Source organism: Halichoerus grypus, chromosome 5 (genome assembly GCF_964656455.1).
Source record: "Halichoerus grypus chromosome 5, mHalGry1.hap1.1, whole genome shotgun sequence".
Taxonomy (NCBI): Eukaryota; Metazoa; Chordata; class Mammalia; order Carnivora; family Phocidae; genus Halichoerus; species Halichoerus grypus.
The window spans coordinates 82,444,827-82,472,075 of NC_135716.1; positions in this window are offsets into that span (position 1 = coordinate 82,444,827).

Consider the following 27,249-nt stretch of genomic DNA (forward strand, 5'->3'; position numbering starts at 1 on the left):
GTGTGGCCGTAGTTCTAGTTTCATGGAGCAAGTGGGGAGTCGTGTTCTGGCTTCTTTCAGGGCCTGGGTCTCATAGGGAAAATGGTTTTGGACTCACTTGCTGTGCACTCACGCATGCACACCACACAATGCGTCCACCCTGAGGCCTGGCTATTTTAGCCTAACCAGGAATTCCCTACAGAGTTGTTCCTTTGACTTAGGTGGTTGGCTTATGGCCTGCAGGCACAACCGGGGCAGCGGTACTAGCCTCATAAACAGGAGGTGAGTTGAGAGCTGCCTTCTGCACCGGCCTGTTTCTCACTCCATTTCACGTATGGGACCCTTTCCCCGGTCTCTCCTACATGAGCACTATACAACTCCTGCGGCTTCAGGAACGGCAATGCTGGCTAAAGAGCAGTAACACTACAGCATTGATTCTTGGTGTTAGTAGCCTGGTAGGCGAATGAGCTGCAGCTGGGATTCTTTACAGGCTTGTTTCTTCCCAGTCAGTGTCGAGCACATAGCATTCCAAGCACACATGGAGCAGTAGTGTTAGCTTCAGGTAGCAAGAGTTGAGTCCAGAGGTGCCTTGTGCCCGGACCTATTTCTCCCTTGGTTTCACGATGGAACCCGTTCCCCAGGCTCTCAGCCACGGTACTCCGTGTAATGCTTCCTCCGTCTAGAGGTCGACGGTAGCTAAAGCACGGTTTCTCTACAGTGTTGTTTCTTCGAGTTAGAACACTAGATGTTAGAATTCTATGCAAAAGTGGGGCTGCCGTGCTAGCGTGATGAAACACATGGGGATCGTGCTCTGCTTTTCGCTGGGGCCTGAGTCTCACTCGCAAAAAGCTTTGGACTCCCTTGCAGTGCTCTCACGCAGGCACACAACAAAATGCTTCCACCCTCAGGAGCAGCGCTTTTATCTGCAGCTCAGGCTTTCTACCGAGTTTTTCCTTCGAGTTAGGTGGCTGTGTTTAAGCCTGAACACACACCATGGTCAACGGAACTAGCCCCATAACCATGTAGTGAGTTGAGAGCTGCCCTGTGTACCGGCGTATCTCTCCCCTGATATTACAAAATGGAAACCGTCCCCAGGCTCTCAGCCACAGTACACCCTAAACTGCATCGCCCACAGAGAGGTCGACGGTAGCTGAAGCACGGTTTCTCGACAGTGTTGTTTCTTCGAGTTAGAATGCTAGCTATTAGACTTCCATGCAAAAGTGGGGCTGCCGTGCTAGCCTGATGAAACACATGGGGAGTCGTGTTCTGCCTTTCGCTGGGGCCTGAGTCTCACTCGCAAAAAGCTTTGGACTCCCTTGCAGTGCTCTCACGCAGGCACACAACAAAATGCTTCCACCCTCAGGTGCAGCTCTTTTACCTGCAGCACAGGCTTTCTACCGAGTTTTTCCTTCGAGTTAGGTGGCTGTGTTTAAGCCTGCACACACACCATGGTCAACGGAACTAGCCCCATAACCATGTAGTGAGTTGAGAGCTGCCCTCTGTACCGGCCTGTCTCTCCCCAGATATTACAAAATGGAAACCGTCCCCAGGCGCTCAGCCACAGTACACCCTAAACTGCTTCGCCCACAGAGAGGTCGACGGTAGCTAAAGCACGGTTTCTCGACAGTGTTGTTTCTTCGAGTTATAACGCTAGCTATTAGACTTCCATGCAAAAGTGGTGCTGCCGTGCTACCTTGATGAAACACATGGGGAGTCATGTTCTGCCTTTCGCTGGGGCCTGAGTCTCACTCGCAAAAAGCTTTGGACTCGCTTGCAGTGCTCTCACGCACACACACAACAAAATGCTGCCACCCTCAGGAGCAGCTGTTTTACCTGCAGCAGAGGCTCTCAACTGATTTTCTCCTTCGAGGTAGGTGGCTGTGTTTAAGCTGCCACACACACCCTGGGCAACGGTCCTAGCCCCATAACCATGATGTGAGTTGAGAGTTGTCTTCTGTACCGGCCTGTCTCTCCCCCGAAATTACGATATTGAAACCGCCCCAGGCTCTCAGCCACAGTACACCCTAAACTGCTTCGCCCACAGAGAGGTCGACGGTAGCTAAAGCACGGTTTCTCTACAGTGTTGTTTCTTCGAGTTAGAACGCTAGCTATTAGACTTCCATGCAAATGTGGGGCTGCCGTGCTAGCTTGGTCAAACACATGGGGAGTCGTGTTCTGCCTTTCGCTGGGGCCTGAGTCTCACTCGCAAAAAGCTTTGGACTCCCTTGCAGTGCTCTCACGCACGCACACAACAAAATGCTGCCACCCTCAGGAGCAGGTGCTTTACCTGAAGCACAGGCTCTCAACCGAGTTTTTCCTTCGAGTTAGGTGGCTTCATTTAAGCATACACACACCCTGGGCAACGGTCCTAGCCCCATAAACATGATGTGGGTTGAGAGCTGCCCTCTGTACCGGCCTGTCTCTCCCCCGATATTACGATATTGAAACCGTCCCCAGGCTCTCAGCCATAGTACACCCTAAACTTCTTCGCCCACAGAGAGGTCGACAGTAGCTAAAGCACGGTTTCTCTACAGTGTTGTTTCTTCCAGTTAGAAAGGTAGCTATTAGACTTCCATTCAAAAGTGTGGCCGTAGTTCTAGTTTCATGGAGCAAGTGGGGAGTCGTGTTCTGGCTTCTTTCAGGTCCTGGGTCTCACAAGGAAAATGGTTTTGGACTCACTTGCTGTGCACTCACGCATGCACACCACACAATGCGTCCACCCTGAGGCATGGCTATTTTAGGCGAAGCAGGAATTCCCTACAGAGTTGTTCCTTTGACTTCGGTGGTTGGCTTATGGCCTGCAGGGACACCCGGGGCAGCGGTACTAGCCTCATAAACAAGAGGTGAGTTGAGAGCTGCCTTCCGCACCGGCCTGTTTCTCACTCCATTTCACGTATGGGACCCTTTCCTCGGTCTCTCCTACACGAGCACTATACAACTCCTGCGGCTTCAGGAACGGCAATGCTGGCTAAAGCGCAGTAACACTACAGCATTGATTCTTGGTGTTAGTAGCCTGGTAGGCGAATGAGCTGCAGCTGGGATTCTTTACAGGCTTGTTTCTTCCCAGTCAGTGTCGAGCACATAGCATTCCAAGCACACATGGAGCAGTAGTGTTAGCTTCAGGTAGCAAGAGCTGAGTCCAGAGGTGCCTTGTGCCCGGACCTATTTCTCCCTTGGTTTCACGTATGGAACCCGTTCCCCAGGCTCTCAGCCACGGTACTCCGTGTAATGCTTCCTCCGTCTAGAGGTCGACGGTAGCTAAAGCACGGTTTCTCTACAGTGTTGTTTCTTCGAGTTAGAACACTAGGTGTTAGATTTCTATGCAAAAGTGGGGCTGCCGTGCTAGCGTGATGAAACACATGGGGAGTCGTGTTCTGCCTTTCGCTGGGGCCTGAGTCTCACTCGCAAAAAGCTTTGGACTCCCTTACAGTGCTCTCACGCAGGCACACAACAAAATGCTTCCACCCTCAGGAGCAGCTATTTTACCTGCAGCACAGGCTCTCAACCGCGTTTTTCCTTCGAGTTAGGTGGCTGTGTTTAAGCCTGCACACACACCACAGTCAACGGAACTAGCCCCATAACCATGTAGTGCGTTGAGAGCTGCCCTCTGTACCGGCCTCTGTCTCTCCCGATATTACGATATTGAAACCGTCCCCAGGCTCTCAGCCACAGTACACCCTAAACTGCTTCGCCCACAGAGAGGTCGACGGTAGCTAAAGCACGGTTTCTCTACTGTGTAGTTTCTTCGTGTTAGAACGCTAGCTATTAGACTTCCATGCAAATGTGGGGCTGCCGTGCTAGCTTGGTCAAACACATGGGGAGTCGTGTTCTGCCTTTCGCTGGGGCCTGAGTCTCACTCGCAAAAAGCTTTGGACTCCCTTGCAGTGCTCTCACGCACGCACACAACAAAATGCTGCCACCCTCAGGAGCAGCTGCTTTACCTGAAGCACAGGCTCTCAACCGAGTTTTTCCTTCGAGTTAGGTGGCTTCATTTAAGCCTGCACACACACCCTGGGCAACGGTCCTAGCCCCATAACCATGATGTGGGTTGAGAGCTGCCTTCTGTACCGGCCTGTCTCTCCCCCGATATTACGATATTGAAACCGTCCCCAGGCTCTCAGCCACAGTACACCCTAAACTGCTTCGCCCACAGAGAGGTCGACAGTAGCTAAAGCACGGTTTCTCTACACTGTTGTTTCTTCCAGTTAGAAAGCTAGCTATTAGACTTCCATTCAAAGTGTGGCCGTAGTTCTAGTTTCATGGAGCAAGTGGGGAGTCGTGTTCTGGCTTCTTTCAGGGCCTGGGTCTCACAAGGAGAATGGTTTTGGACTCACTTGCTGTGCACTCACGCATGCACACCACACAATGCGTCCACCCTGAGGCTGGCTATTTTAGCCTAACCAGGAATTCCCTACAGAGTTGTTCCTTTGACTTAGGTGGTTGTCTTATGGCCTGCAGGCACACCCGGGGCAGCGGTACTAGCCTCATAAACAGGAGGTGAGTTGAGAGCTGCCTTCCGCACCGGCCTGTTTCTCACTCCATTTCACCTATGGGACCCTTTCCCCGGTCTCTCCTACACGAGCACTATACAACTCCTGCGGCTTCAGGAACGGCAATGCTGGCTAAAGCGCAGTAACACTACAGCATTGATTCTTGGTGTTAGTAGCCTGGTAGGCGAATGAGCTGCAGCTGGGATTCTTTACAGGCTTGTTTCTTCCCACTCAGTGTCGAGCACATAGCATTCCAAGCACACATGGAGCAGTAGTGTTAGCTTCAGGTAGCAAGAGCTGAGTCCAGAGGTGCCTTGTGCCCGGACCTATTTCTCCCTTGGTTTCACGTATGGAACCCGTTCCCAAGGCTCTCAGCCACGGTACTCCGTGTAAGGCTTCCTCCGTCTAGAGGTCGACGGTAGCTAAAGCATGGTTTCTCTACAGTGTTGTTTCTTCGAGTTAGAACACTAGGTGTTAGACTTCTATGCAAAAGTGGGGCTGCCGAGCTAGCGTGATGAAACACATGGGGAGTCGTGTTCTGCCTTTCGCTGGGGCCTGAGTCTCACTCGCAAAAAGCTTTGGACTCCCTTGCAGTGCTCTCACGCAGGCACACAACAAAATGCTTCCACCCTCAGGAGCAGCTCTTTTACCTGCAGCACAGGCTTTCTACCGAGTTTTTCCTTCGAGTTAGGTGGCTGTGTTTAAGCCTGCACACACACCATGGTCAACGGAACTAGCCCCATAACCATGTAGTGAGTTGAGAGCTGCCCTCTGTACCGGCCTGTCTCTCCCCAGATATTACAAAATGGAAACCGTCCCCAGGCGCTCAGCCACAGTACACCCTAAACTGCTTCGCCCACAGAGAGGTCGACGGTAGCTAAAGCACGGTTTCTCGACAGTGTTGTTTCTTCAAGTTAGAACGCTAGCTATTAGACTTCCATGCAAAAGTGGGGCTGCCGAGCTAGCTTGATGAAACACATGGGGAGTCATGTTCTGCCTTTCACTGGGGCCTGAGTCTCACTCGCAAAAAGCTTTCGACTCGCTTGCAGTGCTCTCACGCACGCACACAACAAAATGCTGCCACCCTCAGGAGCAGCTGTTTTACCTGCAGCACAGGCTCTCAACCGAGTTTCTCCTTCGAGGTAGGTGGCTGTGTTTAAGCTGCCACACACACCCTGGGCAACGGTCCTAGCCCCATAACCATGATGTGAGTTGAGAGCTGCCTTCTATACCGGCCTGTGACTCTCCCCCGATATTACGATATTGAAACCGTCCCCAGGCTCTCAGACACAGTACACCCTAAACTGCTTCGCCCACAGAGAGGTCGACGGTAGCTAAAGCACGGTTTCTCTACTGTGTAGTTTCTTCGTGTTAGAACGCTAGCTATTAGACTTCCATGCAAATGTGGGGCTGCCGTGCTAGCTTGGTCAAACACATGGGGAGTCGTGTTCTGCCTTTCGCTGGGGCCTGAGTCTCACTCGCAAAAAGCTTTGGACTCCCTTGCAGTGCTCTCACGCACGCACACAACAAAATGCTGCCACCCTCAGGAGCAGCTGCTTTACCTTAAGCACAGGCTCTCAACCGAGTTTTTCCTTCGAGTTAGGTGGCTTCATTTAAGCCTGCACACACACCCTGGGCAACGGTCCTAGCCCCATAACCATGATGTGGGTTGAGAGCTGCCCTCTGTACCGGCCTGTCTCTTCCCCGATATTACGATATTGAAACCGTCCCCAGGCTCTCAGCCACAGTACACCCTAAACTGCTTCGCCCACAGAGAGGTCGACAGTAGCTAAAGCACGGTTTCTCTACAGTGTTGTTTCTTCCAGTTAGAAAGCTAGCTATGAGACTTCCATTCAAAAGTGTGGCTGTAGTAATACTTTCATGGAACATGTGGGGAGTGATGTTCTGGCTTCTTTCAGGGCCTGGGTCTCACAAGGAAAATGGTTTTGGACTCACTTGCTGTGCACTCACGCATGCACACCACACAATGCGTCCACCCTGAGGCCTGGCTATTTTAGCCTAACCAGGAATTCCCTACAGAGTTGTTCCTTTGACTTAGGTGGTTGGCTTATGGCCTGCAGGCACACCCGGGGCAGCGGTACTAGCCTCATAAACAAGAGGTGAGTTGAGAGCTGCCTTCCGCACCGGCCTGTTTCTCACTCCATTTCACGTATGGGACCCTTTCCCCGGTCTCTCCTACACGAGCACTATACAACTCCTGCGGCTTCAGGAACGGCAATGCTGGCTAAAGCGCAGTAACACTACAGCATGGATTCTTGGTGTTCGTAGCCTGGTAGGCGAATTAGCTGCAGCTGGGATTCTTTATAGGCTTGTTTCTTCCCAGTCAGTGTCGAGCACATAGCATTCCAAGGACACATGGAGCAGTAGTGTTAGCTTCAGGTAGCAAGAGCTGAGTCCAGAGGTGCCTTGTGCCCGGACCTATTTCTCCCTTGGTTTCACGTATGGAACCCGTTCCCCAGGCTCTCAGCCACGGTACTCCGTGTAATGCTTCCTCAGTCTAGAGGTCGACGGTAGCTAAAGCACGGTTTCTCTACAGTGTTGTTTCTTCGAGTTAGAACACTAGGTGTTAGACTTCTATGCAAAAGTGGGGCTGCCGAGCTAGCGTGATGAAACACATGGGGAGTCGTGTTCTGCCTTTCGCTGGGGCCTGAGTCTCACTCGCAAAAAGCTTTGGACTCCCTTGCAGTGCTCTCACGCAGGCACACAACAAAATGCTTCCACCCTCAGGAGCAGCTCTTTTACCTGCAGCACAGGCTTTCTACCGAGTTTTTCCTTCGAGTTAGGTGGCTGTGTTTAAGCCTGCACACACACCATGGTCAACGGAACTAGCCCCATAACCATGTAGTGAGTTGAGAGCTGCCCTCTGTACCGGCCTGTCTCTCCCCAGATATTACAAAATGGAAACCGCCCCCAGGCGCTCAGCCACAGTACACCCTAAACAGCTTCGCCCACAGAGAGGTCGACGGTAGCTAAAGCACGGTTTCTCTACAGTGTTGTTTCTTCGAGTTAGAACGCTAGCTATGAGACTTCCATGCAAAAGTGGGGCTGCCGTGCTAGCTTGATGAAACACATGGGGAGTCATGTTCTGCCTTTCACTGGGGCCTGAGTCTCACTCGCAAAAAGCTTTCGACTCGCTTGCAGTGCTCTCACGCACGCACACAACAAAATGCTGCCACCCTCAGGAGCAGCTGTTTTACCTGCAGCACAGGCTCTCAACCGAGTTTCTCCTTCGAGGTAGGTGGCTGTGTTTAAGCTGCCACACACACCCTGGGCAACGGTCCTAGCCCTATAACCATGATGTGAGTTGAGAGCTTCCTTCTGTACCGGCCTGTCTCTCCCCCGATATTACGATATTGAAACCGTCCCCAGGCTCTCAGCCACAGTACACCCTAAACTGCTTCGCCCACAGAGAGGTCGACGGTAGCTAAAGCACGGTTTCTCTACTGTGTAGTTTCTTCGTGTTAGAACGCTAGCTATTAGACTTCCATGCAAATGTGGGGCTGCCGTGCTAGCTTGGTCAAACACATGGGGAGTCGTGTTCTGCCTTTCGCTGGGGCCTGAGTCTCACTCGCAAAAAGCTTTGGACTCCCTTGCAGTGCTCTCACGCACGCACACAACAAAATGCTGCCACCCTCAGGAGCAGCTGCTTTACCTGAAGCACAGGCTCTCAACCGAGTTTTTCCTTCGAGTTAGGTGGCTTCATTTAAGCCTGCACACACACCCTGGGCAACGGTCCTAGCCCCATAACCATGATGTGGGTTGAGAGCTGCCCTCTGTACCGGCCTGTCTCTCCCCCGATATTACGATATTGAAACCGTCCCCAGGCTCTCAGCCACAGTACACCCTAAACCGCTTCGCCCACAGAGAGGTCGACAGTAGCTAAAGCACGGTTTCTCTACAGTGTTGTTTCTTCCAGTTAGAAAGCTAGCTATTAGACTTCCATTCAAAAGTATGGCTGTAGTAATACTTTCATGGAACATGTGGGGAGTGATGTTCTGGCTTCTTTCAGGGCCTGGGTCTCACAAGGAGAATGGTTTTGGACTCACTTGCTGTGCACTCACGCATGCACACCACACAATGCGTCCACCCTGAGGCTGGCTATTTTAGCCTAACCAGGAATTCCCTACAGAGTTGTTCCTTTGACTTAGGTGGTTGTCTTATGGCCTGCAGGCACACCCGGGGCAGCGGTACTAGCCTCATAAACAGGAGGTGAGTTGAGAGCTGCCTTCCGCACCGGCCTGTTTCTCACTCCATTTCACCTATGGGACCCTTTCCCCGGTCTCTCCTACACGAGCACTATACAACTCCTGCGGCTTCAGGAACGGCAATGCTGGCTAAAGCGCAGTAACACTACAGCATTGATTCTTGGTGTTAGTAGCCTGGTAGGCGAATGAGCTGCAGCTGGGATTCTTTACAGGCTTGTTTCTTCCCACTCAGTGTCGAGCACATAGCATTCCAAGCACACATGGAGCAGTAGTGTTAGCTTCAGGTAGCAAGAGCTGAGTCCAGAGGTGCCTTGTGCCCGGACCTATTTCTCCCTTGGTTTCACGTATGGAACCCGTTCCCAAGGCTCTCAGCCACGGTACTCCGTGTAAGGCTTCCTCCGTCTAGAGGTCGACGGTAGCTAAAGCACGGTTTCTCTACAGTGTTGTTTCTTCGAGTTAGAACACTAGGTGTTAGACTTCTATGCAAAAGTGGGGCTGCCGAGCTAGCGTGATGAAACACATGGGGAGTCGTGTTCTGCCTTTCGCTGGGGCCTGAGTCTCACTCGCAAAAAGCTTTGGACTCCCTTGCAGTGCTCTCACGCAGGCACACAACAAAATGCTTCCACCCTCAGGAGCAGCTCTTTTACCTGCAGCACAGGCTTTCTACCGAGTTTTTCCTTCGAGTTAGGTGGCTGTGTTTAAGCCTGCACACACACCATGGTCAACGGAACTAGCCCCATAACCATGTAGTGAGTTGAGAGCTGCCCTCTGTACCGGCCTGTCTCTCCCCAGATATTACAAAATGGAAACCGCCCCCAGGCGCTCAGCCACAGTACACCCTAAACTGCTTCGCCCACAGAGAGGTCGACGGTAGCTAAAGCACGGTTTCTCTACAGTGTTGTTTCTTCGAGTTAGAACGCTAGCTATGAGACTTCCATGCAAAAGTGGGGCTGCCGTGCTAGCTTGATGAAACACATGGGGAGTCATGTTCTGCCTTTCACTGGGGCCTGAGTCTCACTCGCAAAAAGCTTTCGACTCGCTTGCAGTGCTCTCACGCACGCACACAACAAAATGCTGCCACCCTCAGGAGCAGCTGTTTTACCTGCAGCACAGGCTCTCAACCGAGTTTCTCCTTCGAGGTAGGTGGCTGTGTTTAAGCTGCCACACACACCCTGGGCAACGGTCCTAGCCCCATAACCATGATGTGAGTTGAGAGCTGCCTTCTGTACCGGCCTGTCTCTCCCCCGATATTACGATATTGAAACCGTCCCCAGGCTCTCAGCCACAGTACACCCTAAACTGCTTCGCCCACAGAGAGGTCGACGGTAGCTAAAGCACGGTTTCTCTACTGTGTAGTTTCTTCGTGTTAGAACGCTAGCTATTAGACTTCCATGCAAATGTGGGGCTGCCGTGCTAGCTTGGTCAAACACATGGGGAGTCGTGTTCTGCCTTTCGCTGGGGCCTGAGTCTCACTCGCAAAAAGCTTTGGACTCCCTTGCAGTGCTCTCACGCACGCACACAACAAAATGCTGCCACCCTCAGGAGCAGCTGCTTTACCTGAAGCACAGGCTCTCAACCGAGTTTTTCCTTCGAGTTAGGTGGCTTCATTTAAGCCTGCACACACACCCTGGGCAACGGTCCTAGCCCCATAACCATGATGTGGGTTGAGAGCTGCCCTCTGTACCGGCCTGTCTCTCCCCCGATATTACGATATTGAAACCGTCCCCAGGCTCTCAGCCACAGTACACCCTAAACCGCTTCGCCCACAGAGAGGTCGACAGTAGCTAAAGCACGGTTTCTCTACAGTGTTGTTTCTTCCAGTTAGAAAGCTAGCTATTAGACTTCCATTCAAAAGTATGGCTGTAGTAATACTTTCATGGAACATGTGGGGAGTGATGTTCTGGCTTCTTTCAGGGCCTGGGTCTCACAAGGAGAATGGTTTTGGACTCACTTGCTGTGCACTCACGCATGCACACCACACAATGCGTCCACCCTGAGGCCTGGCTATTTTAGCCTAACCAGGAATTCCCTACAGAGTTGTTCCTTTGACTTAGGTGGTTGTCTTATGGCCTGCAGGCACACCCGGGGCAGCGGTACTAGCCTCATAAACAGGAGGTGAGTTGAGAGCTGCCTTCCGCACCGGCCTGTTTCTCACTCCATTTCACCTATGGGACCCTTTCCCCGGTCTCTCCTACACGAGCACTATACAACTCCTGCGGCTTCAGGAACGGCAATGCTGGCTAAAGCGCAGTAACACTACAGCATTGATTCTTGGTGTTAGTAGCCTGGTAGGCGAATGAGCTGCAGCTGGGATTCTTTATAGGCTTGTTTCTTCCCAGTCAGTGTCGAGCACATAGCATTCCAAGCAGACATGGAGCACTAGTGTTCGCTTCAGGTAGCAAGAGCTGAGTCCAGAGGTGCCTTGTGCCCGGACCTATTTCTCCCTTGGTTTCACGTATGGAACCCGTTCCCCAGGCTCTCAGCCACGGTACTCCGTGTAATGCTTCCTCCGTCTAGAGGTCGACAGTAGCTAAAGCACGGTTTCTCTACAGTGTTGTTTCTTCCAGTTAGAAAGCTAGCTATTAGACTTCCATTCAAAAGTATGGCTGTAGTAATACTTTCATGGAACATGTGGGGAGTGATGTTCTGGCTTCTTTCAGGGCCTGGGTCTCACAAGGAGAATGGTTTTGGACTCACTTGCTGTGCACTCACGCATGCACACCACACAATGCGTCCACACATAGGCCTGGCTATTTTAGCCTATCCAGGAATTCCCTACAGAGTTGTTCCTTTGACTTAGGTGGTTGTCTTATGGCCTGCAGGCACACCCGGGGCAGCGGTACTAGCCTCATAAACAGGAGGTGAGTTGAGACCTGCCTTCCGCACCGGCCTGTTTCTCACTCCATTTCACCTATGGGACCCTTTCCCCGGTCTCTCCTACACGAGCACTATACAACTCCTGCGGCTTCAGGAACGGCAATGCTGGCTAAAGCGCAGTAACACTACAGCATGGATTCTTGGTGTTAGTAGCCTGGTAGGCGAATGAGCTGCAGCTGGGATTCTTTACAGGCTTGTTTCTTCCCACTCAGTGTCGAGCACATAGCATTCCAAGCACACATGGAGCAGTAGTGTTAGCTTCAGGTAGCAAGAGCTGAGTCCAGAGGTGCCTTGTGCCCGGACCTATTTCTCCCTTGGTTTCACGTATGGAACCCGTTCCCCAGGCTCTCAGCCACGGTACTCCGTGTAAGGCTTCCTCCGTCTAGAGGTCGACGGTAGCTAAAGCACGGTTTCTCTACAGTGTTGTTTCTTCGAGTTAGAACACTAGGTGTTAGACTTCTATGCAAAAGTGGGGCTGCCGAGCTAGCGTGATGAAACACATGGGGAGTCGTGTTCTGCCTTTCGCTGGGGCCTGAGTCTCACTCGCAAAAAGCTTTGGACTCCCTTGCAGTGCTCTCACGCAGGCACACAACAAAATGCTTCCACCCTCAGGAGCAGCTCTTTTACCTGCAGCACAGGCTTTCTACCGAGTTTTTCCTTCGAGTTAGGTGGCTGTGTTTAAGCCTGCACACACACCATGGTCAACGGAACTAGCCCCATAACCATGTAGTGAGTTGAGAGCTGCCCTCTGTACCGGCCTGTCTCTCCCCAGATATTACAAAATGGAAACCGCCCCCAGGCGCTCAGCCACAGTACACCCTAAACTGCTTCGCCCACAGAGAGGTCGACGGTAGCTAAAGCACGGTTTCTCTACAGTGTTGTTTCTTCGAGTTAGAACGCTAGCTATTAGACGTCCATGCAAAAGTGGGGCTGCCGTGCTAACTTGATGAAACACATGGGGAGTCGTATTCTGCCTTTCGCTGGGGCCTGAGTCTCGCTCGCAAAAAGCTTTGGACTCCCTTGCAGTGCTCTCACGCACGCACACAACAAAATGCTGCCACCCTCACGAGCAGCTGTTTGACCTGCAGCACAGGCTCTCAACCGAGTTTCTCCTTCGAGGTAGGTGGCTGTGTTTAAGCTGCCACACACACCCTGGGTAACGGACCTAGCCCCATAACCATGATGTGAGTTGAGAGCTGTCTTCTGTACCGGCCTGTCTCTCCCCCAATATTACGATATTGAAACCGTCCCCAGGCTCTCAGCCACAGTACACCCTAAACTGCTTGGCCCACAGAGAGGTCGACGGTAGCTAAAGCACGGTTTCTCTACTGTGTAGTTTCTTCGTGTTAGAACGCTAGCTATTAGACTTCCATGCAAATGTGGGGCTGCCGTGCTAGCTTGGTGAAACACATGGGGAGTCGTGTTCTGCCTTTCGCTGGGGCCTGAGTCTCACTCGCAAAAAGCTTTGGACTCCCTTGCAGTGCTCTCACGCACGCACACAACAAAATGCTGCCACCCTCAGGAGCAGCTGCTTTACCTGAAGCACAGGCTCTCAACCGAGTTTCTCCTTCGAAGTAGGTGGCTGTGTTTAAGCTGCCACACACACCCTGGGCAACGGTCCTAGCCCCATAACCATGATGTGCGTTGAGAGCTGCCTTCTGTACCGACCTGTCTCTCCCCCGATATTACGATATTGAAACCGTCCCCAGGCTCTCAGCCACAGTACACCCTAAACTGCTTCGCCCACAGAGAGGTCGACGGTAGCTAAAGCACGGTTTCTCTACTGTGTAGTTTCTTCGTGTTAGAACGCTAGCTATTAGACTTCCATGCAAATGTGGGGCTGCTGTGCTAGCTTGGTCAAACACATGGGGAGTCGTGTTCTGCCTTTCGCTGGGGCTTGAGTCTCACTCGCAAAAAGCTTTGGACTCCCTTGCAGTGCTCTCACGCAGGCACACAACAAAATGCTTCCACCCTCAGGAGCAGCTATTTTACCTGCAGCACAGGCTTTCTACCGAGTTTTTGCTTCGAGTTAGGTGGCTGTGTTTAAGCCTGCACACAAACCATGGTCAACGGAACTAGCCCCATAACCATGATGTGAGTTGAGAGCTGCCCTCTGTACCGGCCTGTCTCTCCCCCGATATTACAAAATGGAAACCGTCCCCAGGCTCTCAGCCACAGTACACCCTAAACTGCTTCGCCCACAGAGAGGTCGACGGTAGCTAAAGCACGGTTTCTCGACAGTGTTGTTTCTTCGAGTAAGAACGCTACTATTAGACGTCCATGCAAAAGTGGGGCTGCCGTGCTAACTTGATGAAACACATGGGGAGTCGTGTTCTGCCTTTCGCTGGGGCCTGAGTCTCGCTCGCAAAAAGCTTTGACTCCCTTGCAGTGCTCTCACGCACGCACACAACAAAATGCTGCCACCCTCAGGAGCAGCTGTTTTACCTGCACCACAGGCTCTCAACCGAGTTTCTCCTTCGAGGTAGGTGGCTGTGTTTAAGCTGCCACACACACCCTGGGTAACGGTCCTAGCCCCATAACCATGATGTGAGTTGAGAGCTGTCTTCTGTACCGGCCTGTCTCTCCCCCAATATTACGATATTGAAACCGTCCCCAGGCTCTCAGCCACAGTACACCCTAAACTGCTTCGCCCACAGAGAGGTCGACGGTAGCTAAAGCACGGTTTCTGTACTGTGTAGTTTCTTCGTGTTAGAACGCTAGCTATTAGACTTCCATGCAAATGTGGGGCTGCCGAGCTAGCTTGGTCAAACACATGGGGAGTCGTGTTCTGCCTTTCGCTGGGGCCTGAGTCTCACTCGCAAAAAGCTTTGGACTCCCTTGCAGTGCTCTCACGCACGCACACAACAAAATGCTGCCACGCTCAGGAGCAGCTGTTTACCTGCAGCTCACGCTTTCAACCGAGTTTCTCCTTCAAGGTAGGTGGCTGTGTTTAAGCTGCCACACACACCCTGGGCAACGGTCCTAGCCCCATGACCATGATGTGAGTTGAGAGCTGCCTTCTGTACAGGCATGTCTCTCCCCCGATATTACGATATTGAAACCGTCCCCAGGCTCTCAGCTACAGTACACCCTAAACTGCTTCGCCCACAGAGAGGTCGACGGTAGCTAAAGCACGGTTTCTCTACTGTGTGGTTTCTTCGTGTAAGAACGTTAGCTATTAGACTTCCATGCAAATGTGGGGCTGCCGTGCTAGCTTGGTCAAACACATGGGGAGTCGTGTTCTGCCTTTCGCTGGGGCCTGAGTCTCACTCGCAAAAAGCTTTGGACTCCCTTGCAGTGCTCTCACGCAGGCACACAACATAATGCTTCCACCCTCAGGAGCAGCTATTTTACCTGCAGCACAGGCTTTCTACCGAGTTTTTGCTTCGAGTTAGGTGGCATGTTTAAGCCTGAACACACACCATGGTCAACGGAACTAGCCCCATAACCATGTAGTGAGTTGAGAGCTGCGCTCTGTACCGGCCTGTCTCTCCCCCGATATTACAAAATGGAAACCGTCCCCACGCTCTCAGCCACAGTACACCCTAAACTGGTTCGCCCACAGAGAGGTCGACGGTAGCTAAAGCACGGTTTCTCGACAGTGTTGTTTCTTCGAGTTAGAACGCTAGCTATTAGGCGTCCATGCAAATGTGGGGCTGCCGTGCTAACTTGATGAAACACATGGGGAGTCGTGTTCTGCCTTTCGCTGGGGCCTGAGTCTCGCTCGCAAAAAGCTTTGGACTCCCTTGCAGTGCTCTCACGCACGCACACAACAAAATGCTGCCACCCTCAGGAGCAGCTGTTTTACCTGCAGCACAGGCGCTCAACCGAGTTTCTCTTTCGAGGTAGGTGGCTGTGTTTAAGCTGCCACACACACCCTGGGTAACGGTCCTAGCCCCATAACCATGATGTGAGTTGAGAGCTGTCTTCTGTACCGGCCTGTCTCTCCCCCAATATTACGATATTGAAACCGTCCCCTGGCTCTCAGCCACAGTACACCCTAAACTGCTTCGCCCACAGAGAGGTCGACGGTAGCTAAAGCACGGTTTCTCTACTGTGTAGTTTCTTCGTGTTAGAACGCTACCTATTAGACTTCCATGCAAATGTGGGGCTGCCGAGCTAGCTTGGTCAAACACATGGGGGGTCGTGTTCTGCCTTTCGCTGGGGCCTGAGTCTCACTCGCAAAAAGCTTTGGACTCCCTTGCAGTGCTCTCACGCACGCACACAACAAAATGCTGCCACCCTCAGGAGCATCTGTTTGACCTGCAGCACAGGCTCTCAACCGAGTTTCTCCTTCGAGGTAGGTGGCTGTGTTTAAGCTGCCACACACACCCTGGGCAACGGTCCTAGCCCCATGACCATGATGTGAGTTGAGAGCTGCCTTCTGTACAGGCATGTCTCTCCCCCGATATTACGATATTGAAACCGTCCCCAGGCTCTCAGCCACAGTACACCCTAAACTGCTTCGCCCACAGAGAGGTCGACAGTAGCTAAAGCACGGTTTCTCTACTGTGTAGTTTCTTCGTGTAAGAACGTTAGCTATTAGACTTCCATGCAAATGTGGGGCTGCCGTGCTAGCTTGGTGAAACACATGGGGAGTCGTGTTCTGCCTTTCGCAGGGGCCTGAGTCTCACTCGCAAAAAGCTTTGGACTCCCTTGCAGTGCTCTCACGCACGCACACAACAAAATGCTGCCACCCTCAGGAGCAGCTGCTTTACCTGAAGCACAGGCTCTCAACCGAGTTTTTCCTTCGAGTTAGGTGGCTTCATTTAAGCCTACACACACCCTGGGCAACGGTCCTAGCCCCATAACCATGATGTGGGTTGAGAGCTGCCCTCTATACCGGCCTGTCTCTCCCCCGATATTACGATATTGAAACCGTCCCCAGGCTCTCAGCCACAGTACACCCTAAACTGCTTCGCCCACAGAGAGGTCGACAGTAGGTAAAGCACGGTTTCTCTACAGTGTTGTTTCTTCCAGTTAGAAAGCTAGCTATTAGACTTCCATTCAAAAGTGTGGCCGTAGTACTAGTTTCATGGAGCAAGTGGGGAGTCGTGTTCTGGCTTCTTTCAGGGCCTGGGTCTCACAAGGAAAATGGTTTTGGACTCACTTGCTGTGCACTCACGCATGCACACCACACAATGCGTCCACCCTGAGGCATGGCTATTTTAGCCGAAGCAGGAATTCCCTACAGAGTTGTTCCTTTGACGTCGGTGGTTGGCTTATGGCCTGCAGGCACACCCGGGGCAGCGGTACTAGCCTCATAAACAAGAGGTGAGTTGAGAGCTGCCTTCCGCACCGGCCTGTTTCTCACTCCATTTCACGTATGGGACCCTTTCCCCGGTCTCTCCTACACGAGCACTATACAACTCCTGCGGCTTCAGGAACGGCAATGCTGGCTCAAGCGCAGTAACACTACAGCATTGATTCTTGGTGTTAGTGGCCTGGTAGGCGAATGAGCTGCAGCGGGGATTCTTTACAGGCTTGTTTCTTCCCAGTCAGTGTCGAGCACATAGCATTCCAAGCACAGATGGAGCAGTAGTGTTAGCTTCAGGTAGCAAGAACTGAGTCCAGAGGTGCCTTCTGCCCGAACCTATTTCTCCCTTGGTTTCATGTATGGAACCCGTTCCCCAGGCTCTCAGCCACGGTTCTCTGTGTAATCCTTCCTCCATCTAGAGGTCGAAGGTAGCTAAAGCACGGTTTCTCTACAGTGTTGTTTCTTCGAGTTAGAACACTAGCTGTTAGACTTCTATGCAAAAGTGGGGCTGCCGTGTTGGCGTGATGAAACACATGGGGAGTCGTGTTCTGCCTTTCGCTGGGGCCTGAGTCTCACTCGCAAAAAGCTTTGGACTCCCTTGCAGTGCTCTCACGCAGGCACACAACAAAATGCTTCCACCCTCAGGAGCAGCTCTTTTACCTGCAGCACAGGCTTTCTACCGAGTTTTTGCTTCGAGTTAGGTGGCTGTGTTTAAGCCTGCACACACACCATGGTCAACGGAACTAGCCCCATAACCATGATGTGAGTTGAGAGCTGCCCTCTGTACCGGCCTGTCTCTCCCCAGATATTACAAAATGGAAACCGTCCCCAGGCGCTCAGCCACAGTACAGCCTAAACTGCTTCGTCCAAAGAGAGGTCGACGGTGGCTAATGCACGGTTTCTCTACAGTGTTGTTTCTTCGAGTTAGAACGCTAGCTATTAGACTTCCATGCCAATGTGGGGCTGCCGTGCTAGCTTGGTCAAACACATGGGGAGTCATGTTCTGCCTTTCACTGGGGCCTGAGTCTCACTCGCAAAAAGCTTTGGACTCGCTTGCAGTGCTCTCACGCACGCACACAACAAAATGCTGCCACCCTCAGGAGCAGCTGTTTTACCTGCATCACAGGCTCTCAACCGAGTTTCTCCTTCGAGGTAGGTGGCTGTGTTTAAGCTGCCACACACACCCTGGGCAACGGTCCTAGCCCCATAACCATGATGTGAGTTGAGAGCTGCCTTCTGTACCGGCCTGTGTCTCTCCCCCGATATTACGATATTGAAACCCTCCCCAGGCTCTGAGCCACAGTACACCCTAAACTGCTTCGCCCACAGAGAGGTCGATGGTAGCTAAAGCACGGTTTCTCTACAGTGTTGTTTCTTCGAGTTAGAACGCTAGCTATTAGACTTCCATGCAAATGTGGGGCTGCCGTGCTAGCTTGATGAAACACATGGGGAGTCATGTTCTGCCTTTCGCTGGGGCCTGAGTCTCACTCGCAAAAAGCTTTGGACTCGCTTGCAGTGCTCTCACGCACGCACACAACAAAATGCTGCCACCCACAGGAGCAGCTGTTTTACCTGCAGCAGAGGCTCTCAACTGATTTTCTCCTTCGAGGTAGGTGGCTGTGTTTAAGCTGCCACACACACCCTGGGCAACGGTCCTAGCCCCATAACCATGATGTGAGTTGAGAGCTGCCTTCTGTACCGGCTTGTCTCTCCCCCGATATTACGATAGTGAAACCGTCCCCAGGCTCTCAGCCACAGTACACCCTAAACTGCTTCGCCCACAGAGAGGTCGACGGTAGCTAAAGCACGGTTTCTCTACTGTGTAGTTTCTTCGTGTTAGAACGCTAGCTATTAGACTTCCATGCAAATGTGGGGCTGCCGTGCTAGCTTGGTCAAACACATGGGGAGTCGTGTTCTGCCTTTCGCTGGGGCCTGAGTCTCACTCGCAAAAAGCTTTGGACTCCCTTGCAGTGCTCTCACGCAGGCACACAACAAAATGCTTCCACCCTCAGGAGCAGCTCTTTTACCTGCAGCACAGGCTTTCTACCGAGTTTTTCCTTCGAGTTAGGTGGCTGTGTTTAAGCCTGCACACACACCATGGTCAACGGAACTAGCCCCATAACCATGTAGTGAGTTGAGAGCTGCCCTCTGTACCGGCCTGTCTCTCCCCAGATATTACAAAATAGAAACCGTCCCCAGGCGCTCAGCCACAGTACACCCTAAACTGCTTCGCCCACAGAGAGGTCGACGGTAGCTAAAGCACGTTTTCTCGACAGTGTTGTTTCTTCGAGTTAGAACGCTAGCTATTAGACTTCCATGCAAAAGTGGGGCTGCCGTGCTACCTTGATGAAACACATGGGGAGTCATGTTCTGCCTTTCACTGGGGCCTGAGTCTCACTCGCAAAAGCTTTGGACTCGCTTGCAGTGCTCTCACGCACGCACACAACAAAACGCTGCCACCCTCAGGAGCAGCTGTTTTACCTGCAGCACAGGCTCTCAACCGAGTTTCTCCTTCGAGGTAGGTGGCTGTGTTTAAGCTGCCACACACACCCTGGGCAACGGTCCTAGCCCCATAACCATGATGTGAGTTGAGAGCTGCCTTCTGTACCGGCCTGTCTCTCCCCCGATATTACGATAGTGAAACCGTCCCCAGGCTCTCAGCCACAGTACACCCTAAACTGCTTCGCCCACAGAGAGGTCGACGGTAGCTAAAGCACGGTTTCTCTACAGTGTTGTTTCTTCCAGTTAGAAAGCTAGCTATTAGACTTCCATTCAAAAGTGTGGCCGTAGTTCTAGTTTCATGGAGCAAGTGGGCAGTCGTGTTCTGGCTTCTTTCAGGGCCTGGGTCTCACAAGGAAAATGGTTTTGGACTCACTTGCTGTGCACTCACGCATGCACACCACACAATGCGTCCACCCTGAGTCATGGCTATTTTAGGCGAAGCAGGAGTTCCCTACAGAGTTGTTCCTTTGACTTAGGTGGTTGGCTTATGGCCTGCAGGCACACCCGGGGCAGCGGTACTAGCCTCATAAACAAGAGGTGAGTTGAGAGCTGCCTTCCGCACCGGCCTGTTTCTCACTCCATTTCACGTATGGGACCCTTTCCCCGGTCTCTCCTACAAGAGCACTATACAACTCCTGCGGCTTCAGGAACGGCAATGCTGGCTAAAGCGCAGTAACACTACAGCATTGATTCTTGGTGTTAGTAGCCTGGTAGGCGAATGAGCTGCAGCTGGGATTCTTTACAGGCTTGTTTATTCCCAGTGTCGAGCACAGAGCATTCCAAGCACACATGGAGCAGTAGTGTTAGCTTCAGGTAGCAAGAGCTGAGTCCAGAGGTGCCTTCTGCCCGGACCTATTTCTCCCTTGGTTTCACGTATGGAACCCGTTCCCCAGGCTCTCAGCCACGGTACTCTGTGTAATGCTTCCTCCGTCTAGAGGTCGACCGTAGCTAAAGCACGGTTTCTCTACAGTGTTGTTTCCTCGAGTTAGAACACTAGCTGTTAGACTTCTATGCAAAAGTGGGGCTGCCGTGCTAGCGTGATGAAACACATGGGGAGTCGTGTTCTGCCTTTCGCTGGGGCCTGAGTCTCACTCGCAAAAAGCTTTGGACTCCCTTGCAGTGCTCTCACGCAGGCACACAACAAAATGCTTCCACCCTCAGGAGCAGCTCTTTTACCTGCAGCACAGGCTTTCTACCGAGTTTTTCCTTCGAGTTAGGTGGCTGTGTTTAAGCCTGCACACACACCATGGTCAACGGAACTAGCCCCATAACCATGTAGTGAGTTGAGAGCTGCCCTCTGTACCGGCCTGTCTCTCCCCAGATATAACAAAATGGAAACCGTCCCCAGGCTCTCAGCCACAGTACACCCTAAACTGCTTCGCCCACAGAGAGGTCGACGGTAGCTAAAGCACGGTTTCTCTACAGTGTTTTTTCTTCGAGTTAGAACGCTAGCTATGAGACTTCCATGCAAAAGTGGGGCTGCCGAGCTAGCTTGATGAAACACATGGGGAGTCATGTTCTGCCTTTCACTGGGGACTGAGTCTCACTCGCAAAAAGCTTTGGACTCGCTTGCAGTGCTCTCACGCACGCACACAACAAAATGCTGCCACCCTCAGGAGCAGCTGTTTTACCTGCAGCACAGGCTCTCAACCGAGTTTCTCCTTCGAGGTAGGTGGCTGTGTTTAAGCTGCCACACACACCCTGGGCAACGGTCCTAGCCCCATAACCATGATGTGAGTTGAGAGCTGCCTTCTGTACCGGCCTGTCTCTCCCCCGATATTACGATATTGAAACCGTCCCCAGGCTCTCAGCCACAGTACACCCTAAACTGCTTCGCCCACAGAGAGGTCGACGGTAGCTAAAGCACGGTTTCTCTACTGTGTAGTTTCTTCGTGTTAGAACGCTAGCTATTAGACTTCCATGCAAATGTGGGGCTGCCGTGCTAGCTTGGTCAAACACATGGGGAGTCGTGTTCTGCCTTTCGCTGGGGCCTGAGTCTCACTCGCAAAAAGCTTTGGACTCCCTTGCAGTGCTCTCACGCAGGCACACAACAAAATGCTTCCACCCTCAGGAGCAGCTATTTTACCTGCAGCACAGGCTTTCTACCGAGTTTTTCCTTCGAGTTAGGTGGCTGTGTTTAAGCCTGAACACACACCATGGTCAACGGAACTAGCCCCATAACCATGATGTGGGTTGAGAGCTGCCCTCTGTACCGGCCTGTCTCTCCCCCGATATTACAAAATGGAAACCGTCCCCAGGCTCTCAGCCACAGTACACCCTAAACTGCTTTGCCCACAGAGAGGTCGACGGTAGCTAAAGCACGGTTTCTCTACTGTGTAGTTTCTTCGTGTTAGAACGCTAGCTATTAGACTTCCATGCAAATGTGGGGCTGCCGTGCTAGCTTGGTCAAACACATGGGGAGTCGTGTTCTGCCTTTCGCTGGGGCCTGAGTCTCACTCGCAAAAAGCTTTGGACTCCCTTGCAGTGCTCTCACGCAGGCACACAACATAATGCTTCCACCCTCAGGAGCAGCTATTTTACCTGCAGCACAGGCTTTCTACCGAGTTTTTGCTTCGAGTTAGGTGGCATGTTTAAGCCTGAACACACACCATGGTCAACGGAACTAGCCCCATAACCATGTAGTGAGTTGAGAGCTGCGCTCTGTACCGGCCTGTCTCTCCCCCGATATTACAAAATGGAAACCGTCCCCACGCTCTCAGCCACAGTACACCCTAAACTGGTTCGCCCACAGAGAGGTCGACGGTAGCTAAAGCACGGTTTCTCGACAGTGTTGTTTCTTCGAGTTAGAACGCTAGCTATTAGGCGTCCATGCAAATGTGGGGCTGCCGTGCTAACTTGATGAAACACATGGGGAGTCGTGTTCTGCCTTTCGCTGGGGCCTGAGTCTCGCTCGCAAAAAGCTTTGGACTCCCTTGCAGTGCTCTCACGCACGCACACAACAAAATGCTGCCACCCTCAGGAGCAGCTGTTTTACCTGCAGCACAGGCGCTCAACCGAGTTTCTCTTTCGAGGTAGGTGGCTGTGTTTAAGCTGCCACACACACCCTGGGTAACGGTCCTAGCCCCATAACCATGATGTGAGTTGAGAGCTGTCTTCTGTACCGGCCTGTCTCTCCCCCAATATTACGATATTGAAACCGTCCCCTGGCTCTCAGCCACAGTACACCCTAAACTGCTTCGCCCACAGAGAGGTCGACGGTAGCTAAAGCACGGTTTCTCTACTGTGTAGTTTCTTCGTGTTAGAACGCTACCTATTAGACTTCCATGCAAATGTGGGGCTGCCGAGCTAGCTTGGTCAAACACATGGGGGGTCGTGTTCTGCCTTTCGCTGGGGCCTGAGTCTCACTCGCAAAAAGCTTTGGACTCCCTTGCAGTGCTCTCACGCACGCACACAACAAAATGCTGCCACCCTCAGGAGCATCTGTTTGACCTGCAGCACAGGCTCTCAACCGAGTTTCTCCTTCGAGGTAGGTGGCTGTGTTTAAGCTGCCACACACACCCTGGGCAACGGTCCTAGCCCCATGACCATGATGTGAGTTGAGAGCTGCCTTCTGTACAGGCATGTCTCTCCCCCGATATTACGATATTGAAACCGTCCCCAGGCTCTCAGCCACAGTACACCCTAAACTGCTTCGCCCACAGAGAGGTCGACAGTAGCTAAAGCACGGTTTCTCTACAGTGTTGTTTCTTCCAGTTAGAAAGCTAGCTATTAGACTTCCATTCAAAAGTGTGGCCGTAGTTCTAGTTTCAAGGAGCAAGTGGGGAGTCGTGTTCTGGCTTCTTTCAGGGCCTGGGTCTCACAAGGAAAATGGTTTTGGACTCACTTGCTGTGCACTCACGCATGCACACCACACAATGCGTCCACCCTGAGGCATGGCTATTTTAGGCGAAGCAGGAATTCCCTACAGAATTGTTCCTTTGACTTAGGTGGTTGGCTTATGGTCTGCAGGCACAGCCGGGGAAGCGGTTCTAGCCTCATAAACAAGAGGTGAGTTGAGAGCTGCCTTCCGCACCGGCCTGTTTCTCACTCCATTTCACGTATGGGACCCTTTCCCCGGTCTCTCCTACAAGAGCACTATACAACTCCTGCGGCTTCAGGAACGGCAATGCTGGCTAAAGCGCAGTAACACTACAGCATTGATTCTTGGTGTTAGTAGCCTTGTAGGCAAATGAGCTGCAGCTGGGATTCTTTACAGGCTTGTTTCTTCCCAGTCAGTGTCGAGCACATAGCATTCCAATCACACATGGAGCAGTAGTGTTAGCTTCAGGTAGCAAGAGCTGAGTCCAGAGGTGCCTTGTGCCCGGACCTATTTCTCCCTTCGTTTCACGTATGGAACCCGTTCCCCAGGCTCTCAGCCACGGTACTCCGTGTAATGCTTCCTCCATCTAGAGGTCGACGGTAGCTAAAGCACGGTTTCTCTACAGTGTTGTTTCTTCGAGTTAGAACACTAGGTGTTAGACTTCTATGCAAAAGTGGGGCTGCCGTGCTAGCGTGATGAAACACATGGGGAGTCGTGTTCTGCCTTTCGCTGGGGCCTGAGTCTCACTCGCAAAAAGCTTTGGACTCCCTTGCAGTGCTCTCACGCAGGCACACAACAAAATGCTTCCACCCTCAGGAGCAGCTCTTTTACCTGCAGCACAGGCTTTCTACCGAGTTTTTCCTTCGAGTTAGGTGGCTGTGTTTAAGCCTGCACACACACCATGGTCAACGGAACTAGCCCCATAACCATGTAGTGAGTTGAGAGCTGCCCTCTGTACCGGCCTGTCTCTCCCCAGATATTACAAAATAGAAACCGTCCCCAGGCGCTCAGCCACAGTACACCCTAAACTGCTTCGCCCACAGAGAGGTCGACGGTAGCTAAAGCACGTTTTCTCGACAGTGTTGTTTCTTCGAGTTAGAACGCTAGCTATTAGACTTCCATGCAAAAGTGGGGCTGCCGTGCTACCTTGATGAAACACATGGGGAGTCATGTTCTGCCTTTCACTGGGGCCTGAGTCTCACTCGCAAAAGCTTTGGACTCGCTTGCAGTGCTCTCACGCACGCACACAACAAAACGCTGCCACCCTCAGGAGCAGCTGTTTTACCTGCAGCACAGGCTCTCAACCGAGTTTCTCCTTCGAGGTAGGTGGCTGTGTTTAAGCTGCCACACACACCCTGGGCAACGGTCCTAGCCCCATAACCATGATGTGAGTTGAGAGCTGCCTTCTGTACCGGCCTGTCTCTCCCCCGATATTACGATAGTGAAACCGTCCCCAGGCTCTCAGCCACAGTACACCCTAAACTGCTTCGCCCACAGAGAGGTCGACGGTAGCTAAAGCACGGTTTCTCTACAGTGTTGTTTCTTCCAGTTAGAAAGCTAGCTATTAGACTTCCATTCAAAAGTGTGGCCGTAGTTCTAGTTTCATGGAGCAAGTGGGCAGTCGTGTTCTGGCTTCTTTCAGGGCCTGGGTCTCACAAGGAAAATGGTTTTGGACTCACTTGCTGTGCACTCACGCATGCACACCACACAATGCGTCCACCCTGAGTCATGGCTATTTTAGGCGAAGCAGGAGTTCCCTACAGAGTTGTTCCTTTGACTTAGGTGGTTGGCTTATGGCCTGCAGGCACACCCGGGGCAGCGGTACTAGCCTCATAAACAAGAGGTGAGTTGAGAGCTGCCTTCCGCACCGGCCTGTTTCTCACTCCATTTCACGTATGGGACCCTTTCCCCGGTCTCTCCTACAAGAGCACTATACAACTCCTGCGGCTTCAGGAACGGCAATGCTGGCTAAAGCGCAGTAACACTACAGCATTGATTCTTGGTGTTAGTAGCCTGGTAGGCGAATGAGCTGCAGCTGGGATTCTTTACAGGCTTGTTTATTCCCAGTGTCGAGCACAGAGCATTCCAAGCACACATGGAGCAGTAGTGTTAGCTTCAGGTAGCAAGAGCTGAGTCCAGAGGTGCCTTCTGCCCGGACCTATTTCTCCCTTGGTTTCACGTATGGAACCCGTTCCCCAGGCTCTCAGCCACGGTACTCTGTGTAATGCTTCCTCCGTCTAGAGGTCGACCGTAGCTAAAGCACGGTTTCTCTACAGTGTTGTTTCCTCGAGTTAGAACACTAGCTGTTAGACTTCTATGCAAAAGTGGGGCTGCCGTGCTAGCGTGATGAAACACATGGGGAGTCGTGTTCTGCCTTTCGCTGGGGCCTGAGTCTCACTCGCAAAAAGCTTTGGACTCCCTTGCAGTGCTCTCACGCAGGCACACAACAAAATGCTTCCACCCTCAGGAGCAGCTCTTTTACCTGCAGCACAGGCTTTCTACCGAGTTTTTCCTTCGAGTTAGGTGGCTGTGTTTAAGCCTGCACACACACCATGGTCAACGGAACTAGCCCCATAACCATGTAGTGAGTTGAGAGCTGCCCTCTGTACCGGCCTGTCTCTCCCCAGATATAACAAAATGGAAACCGTCCCCAGGCTCTCAGCCACAGTACACCCTAAACTGCTTCGCCCACAGAGAGGTCGACGGTAGCTAAAGCACGGTTTCTCTACAGTGTTTTTTCTTCGAGTTAGAACGCTAGCTATGAGACTTCCATGCAAAAGTGGGGCTGCCGAGCTAGCTTGATGAAACACATGGGGAGTCATGTTCTGCCTTTCACTGGGGACTGAGTCTCACTCGCAAAAAGCTTTGGACTCGCTTGCAGTGCTCTCACGCACGCACACAACAAAATGCTGCCACCCTCAGGAGCAGCTGTTTTACCTGCAGCACAGGCTCTCAACCGAGTTTCTCCTTCGAGGTAGGTGGCTGTGTTTAAGCTGCCACACACACCCTGGGCAACGGTCCTAGCCCCATAACCATGATGTGAGTTGAGAGCTGCCTTCTGTACCGGCCTGTCTCTCCCCCGATATTACGATATTGAAACCGTCCCCAGGCTCTCAGCCACAGTACACCCTAAACTGCTTCGCCCACAGAGAGGTCGACGGTAGCTAAAGCACGGTTTCTCTACTGTGTAGTTTCTTCGTGTTAGAACGCTAGCTATTAGACTTCCATGCAAATGTGGGGCTGCCGTGCTAGCTTGGTCAAACACATGGGGAGTCGTGTTCTGCCTTTCGCTGGGGCCTGAGTCTCACTCGCAAAAAGCTTTGGACTCCCTTGCAGTGCTCTCACGCAGGCACACAACAAAATGCTTCCACCCTCAGGAGCAGCTATTTTACCTGCAGCACAGGCTTTCTACCGAGTTTTTCCTTCGAGTTAGGTGGCTGTGTTTAAGCCTGAACACACACCATGGTCAACGGAACTAGCCCCATAACCATGATGTGGGTTGAGAGCTGCCCTCTGTACCGGCCTGTCTCTCCCCCGATATTACAAAATGGAAACCGTCCCCAGGCTCTCAGCCACAGTACACCCTAAACTGCTTTGCCCACAGAGAGGTCGACGGTAGCTAAAGCACGGTTTCTCTACTGTGTAGTTTCTTCGTGTTAGAACGCTAGCTATTAGACTTCCATGCAAATGTGGGGCTGCCGTGCTAGCTTGGTCAAACACATGGGGAGTCGTGTTCTGCCTTTCGCTGGGGCCTGAGTCTCACTCGCAAAAAGCTTTGGACTCCCTTGCAGTGCTCTCACGCAGGCACACAACATAATGCTTCCACCCTCAGGAGCAGCTATTTTACCTGCAGCACAGGCTTTCTACCGAGTTTTTGCTTCGAGTTAGGTGGCATGTTTAAGCCTGAACACACACCATGGTCAACGGAACTAGCCCCATAACCATGTAGTGAGTTGAGAGCTGCGCTCTGTACCGGCCTGTCTCTCCCCCGATATTACAAAATGGAAACCGTCCCCACGCTCTCAGCCACAGTACACCCTAAACTGGTTCGCCCACAGAGAGGTCGACGGTAGCTAAAGCACGGTTTCTCGACAGTGT